The sequence below is a fragment of the Montipora foliosa genome, chromosome 6 (assembly GCF_036669935.1).
Source record: "Montipora foliosa isolate CH-2021 chromosome 6, ASM3666993v2, whole genome shotgun sequence".
In the NCBI taxonomy this organism is placed as follows: domain Eukaryota; kingdom Metazoa; phylum Cnidaria; class Anthozoa; order Scleractinia; family Acroporidae; genus Montipora; species Montipora foliosa.
The window spans coordinates 20,081,623-20,086,622 of NC_090874.1; the positions used below are offsets into that span (position 1 = coordinate 20,081,623).

Below are 5,000 nucleotides of genomic sequence, written 5' to 3' on the forward strand. Positions count from 1 at the left end.
GAAAGGTGGATTTTGGGAAGGGTAGTTAAGGTTTGTGGACCCAGAACTTATTTAGTAAAGACTGGCCATAAAACAAGATATGTTCATGTTGATCACTTGATCAAAGCTCATGATAAGGTGCCAGATGAAATTGGAGAGCTAGATATACCTGTCTCAGAATTGTGTGATCAATCTAACTTAGGTATAGATCACGGGCAAAGTTCAACTAGCGTGCCGCAGCCGCCAGACAATTTCTCAGATGAAAATAATGAACCAAATTCTAGTGTTAATGAAGGGCATGTAAACACTCCATCGCCAGCTGTTTTGAGGCGATCAGAGAGAGTCAGAAAACCTGTCGTCCGATTGAACTTGTAGCCAACGTGATACCCGGTAGTTAATATGGTGTCACTCTTTGTAAGAATGTCTTATTTCTCAGGGGAAGCAGTGTAATATATTAAGTACCCTATAGTACATATTGTGTTAGTACCCAGAGGGCATTGCTGTAATATAGTTGTGTTGAAGCGGCCATGTTGTGTGTGCCTCGTGGTCCGAGTTAAATCACAGAATATTACAGAAGTTACACAATAAAGTCGGTAAGAGTTCTCTCTATTTTGGGGGCGTTTTTAATAAAACATTATTATTCCATTCACGATTGTTGGATATGAAAAAATTACATCTTGATTAGCCAACTTGGGGGGCTTTGCACCTCGTTGGCTATCTGTCATATCTAATGCATGCTCATGGAATAATCAAATATCATGAAGGAAAATTCTTTTTCAAAACAATGGCAGTCACCCAGGTGGAAATCTTATAAAGATCTTACCAATATTCTTGTTAGGTTTCTTAACAAGATCTTATCTTATTACTTAACTAAGGGCGTGTTCAGTTGACCCTATTCTGGAACAAGAGCACTTGGAGTGATGATTTAAAACGGTATGTCTAGCGTTTTGAAGCAACAAGGATAATAAAGATATGTTTAAAATAGCATGTTAGCATTTGTTTGACAATTTTAATGTGAATCTCTGTAAAAACGAAGACTCTTCTATTCTATGTACTCCTCCTCCGGAATACGGTCAATCGAACGCACCCTAACACTCTTGCAACAAACTTAAGGTCTTGTGAGATTCCTACAAGATTCTAACTTGTAAGATACATGTTTCTTGCAATAATTCCTTTAGCTTTATCATTCAGTTTCACTTACACAGGAGCTTACACAGGACCTTATGAATGGCAAAGTGATTTGTTACATCATTCATTGAAATGAAATTATATAAATTGGTTGATTGACTGTTGTGAATCTTTTCCAGGGCCTACATGTACCTCAACCACAAGATGCAGTGCTGAAGGAAATTGTTGATTGAAATTTAATTGGAGGAAATTTCCTGAGATGCAAGAAGCAGACAGTTCTGACTGCAAATTGTGATGCAATTGTGAATAATTATTGATGTCTTTGTGTCAAAACTTGGTGGGTAGAGGTTTCATTGCCATTCTGGATACACCTTGTGAACATTATTAGGGTCAAGTGAATTTGTTACAGACATCAGGTAATTAAGTCGAACACACTCACATTGAACTGGATGAACATAAGGGAGAGATGTTCAGTGCAAAAATCAGTGACTTCTCTGTTCATATACTGTAAGTTTTTTGACGAAAATCAAGATAGATTTCACTGTCCCTTGAGTCTGAGGAAATTGTCAGTCATCTTTCAGTGGTGATTACATGTACATGTACATCAAACACAAGTGATAGCTCTCTAATAAACACATCTGCATGTGGCAACAATCATTAAAAGATCAATGTAATTTAAGTACTAGTATTCAATTACATGCAGTAAATTTGTTTTAGGAAAGTCTGCAGTATTTTCCATCTGAACGTGTGGGTGGCACGCCTCATATAGTTCGATGTAACTTGAAAAGTAGGTCTAACCATGCAGTTAAATTGTTATAGTATGCTATGTAGTATTTTTCATTTGAACTGGCAGGTGGCGTGCCTCATACAGTTCAATGTAACTTGAAAAGTAGGTCTAACCATGCAGTTAATTATTATTTGTCATAGTATGCTACAGTGCCGCTCGGAGATAAGCGAACAACGCAGACGCAAAATAAACGCACGCAATACGCGTATACGCGTTTTTTTTGACGCGTCTAAAATTGCGTATCGTATACGCGTTTGTGCCTTTGTTATTCATAACCGTAATTTTGCTTTTCCTGTTATTGTTTACGAAGACAAAAGAATAAATTGCGTGACTGCCGACAAGTCGAAAATTTGCATTTGCATGTATGTCGCTTTGATTACTAATCAATTTCGATCCGCAAATGCCGCCGATGAAAACATCCACAGGGCATTATTTCGAAGTTTAATATCCTTTAAATGCAACAAAGGTCTCGAAAGACGAGCGAAATTAAATCCGCAAATTATGCCCCGAAAAACTGAAGCCATGATTTTTGTCAGTGTTTGCCGTGACGCGTTACGGTCATTTCACGATAACCTTCTACCGATGCGTGGAAAAAAGTCCAATTTTTCCATGCAGAAAAATCAAATAAATGCGATCGACATATCATATAAAGTTTTTTACAAATATTTTCTTTGAACCGAGAGCATTTCACCGTTTGAATCAGCGAAGTATGCCCCGAATCACATCACGATGGGCTAGCTCTCGCCGGCGCGTGCCCAAATTTAACCGAATACTTTTCCTTACAGAAATACCAAATAAATGTGATCAGCGCATCCATTGAGCCTTTGAAGAAAAATTTTGCGTTTGAAGTGAAAGCACTGTACCCGTTGAAATCAGAAAATCATTCCCAACAGAGCTGAAGATGTGAATATTACATGAATTAAAATCGTGTTTGTCACGTGTCGGCAACTGTGTTTTACTTCACTGTCGCGCTGAAAATCCACGCCAAAAAATCATTCGTTGCTGCTGCTGCATTTACAACAAAACAACTCAAGCTGAAAAATTCTCAGCCTTACGATGAATTTCTGTACAAAACTGCTAATGATGTCCCCTTTGCTAAAGAGTTGTGTTTTTAGTTTACGACTAAACGGATGTAAGGGTACGAAGTTTGTTTTGATACTGTATTATCGCTCTCAACGCTTTCATGTAAATTTTGATGTTAAAAAGGTTCTTGTGTGCCGTCTGTCGATAGGTTTATATTTCTCCAAAAGTAAGCTTGATCATATTTTTTTCTTTTTTGGGCTTTAAAACACAAATATCTAGCCAGAAGGACTTTGCGCTGGTGAGATTTTTTGCTCTTTTAGTGACTCACCGACCAGCGAACACGAAAATTATTTTCACATTCACCACACCGGAAACGATTGAGAAAAAACTAAGACAAGGCAACAAAAGAAAGACAAAAGGAGAGCTCATAAATACTAATGAGCCTTTTTGCGTATGTGTTGACACGCAGCCGCGTTTTTTTGACGCGTTTACGCGTTTTTTGCGTATATTTTGGTTCGCTTATCTCCGAGCTGCACTGTATGTAGTATTTTTCACCTGAACTGGCGTGTGGCATACCTCATACAGTTCGATTTAACTTGAAAAGTAGGTCTAACCATGCAGTTAATTAATTTTGTTATAGTATGCTATGTAATATTTTTCAGTTGAACTGGCAGGTGGCACGCCTCATACAGTTCAATGTAACTTGAAAAGTAGGTCTAACCATGCAGTTAATTATTATTTGTCATAGTATGCCATGTAGTATATTTCATCTGAACTGGCAGGTGGCACGCCTCATACAGTTCGATTTCACTTGAAAAGTAGTTCTAACCATGCAGTTAATTTGTCAAAGTATGCTATGTAGTATTTTTCATCTGAACTGGCGGGTGGCACACCTCATACAGTTCGATGTAACTTGAAAAGTAGGTCTAACCATGCAGTTAATTTGTTATAGTATGCTATGTAATATTTTTCATCTGAAGTGGCGGGTGGCACACCTCATATAGTTCGATTTAACTTGAAAAGTAGGTCTAACCATGCAGTTAATTTGTTATAGAGTGCTACAGTTATGTAGTATTTTTCATCTGAACTGACGGGTGGCACACCTTATACAGTTCGATGTAACTTGAACAGTAGGTCTAACCATACAGTTAATTAATTTTGTTATAGTATGCTATGTAATATTTTTCAGTTGAACTGGCGGGTGGCACGCCTCGTACAGTTCAATGTAACTTGAAAAGTAGGTGTAACCATGCAGTTAATTTGTTATAGTATGCTATGTAGTATTTTTCAGTTGGACTGGCGGGTGGCACACCTCATACACTTCAATGTAACTTGAAAAGTAGGTCTAACCATGCAGTTAATTTGTTATAGTATGCTGTGTAATATTTTTCATCAGGACTGTCGGGTGGCACGCCTCATACAGTTCTATGTAACTTGAAAAGTAGGTCTAACCATGCAGTTAATTTGTTATAGTATGCTATGTAGTATTTTTCATCTGAACTGGTGGGTGGCACGCGTCATACAGTTCAATGTAACTTGAAAAGTAGGTGTAACCATGCAGGTGATCCATGCGGTTAATTTGTTTCAGTGTGCCAATTTAAGTCCATAGATATATATGTCTTCCTTATTTGTATTGAATTTATAGTAATAATTTTATTTATATACATGTACTTACTGTAGATTTTATTGAGAGTATTATGTAAAATATTTGTAATTGGGGTAACATAAGCCAGATTTTTATACTTATTATTTGATAATAATGAAATGCCTTGCATATATTTTATTCCTTATTTTGTTGAATTTGTATGGGTTATTAAATAGGGATGAGTGAATTTAGGGAATAATTTCACACACGCTTTGTCCAAAATCAAATATTTTCATAAGCCTTAAGGCAAGAAAAATTATTTTATTTTGGACAAAACACAAGTACAACACAAGTACGCTCCGTACCTAGTCGAAATGACCGACTGGCCATGTCGAACTTAATTCTCGGGTCGACCCAAATAACATCTGTCGAACTTAATTGATTCAAACGTCGATCTCGTCATGTACTTAATTGGGGCTATTAGGTTCGGCTCATGAA

General features: G+C 37.1%; 1 protein-coding gene across 1 annotated transcript in view; it reads left to right on the forward strand.

Moving 5' to 3' along the window:
* LOC138006930 (uncharacterized) overlaps window positions 1–5,000 on the forward strand; it is a 50,814-nt gene that overhangs the window by 8,156 nt on the left and 37,658 nt on the right. Inside the window, exon 3 of the mRNA XM_068853562.1 lies at window positions 1,287–1,444. The gene's annotated coding sequence lies outside the window, so the exon portion shown is untranslated. The remainder of the gene's footprint in view (window positions 1–1,286; window positions 1,445–5,000) is intronic.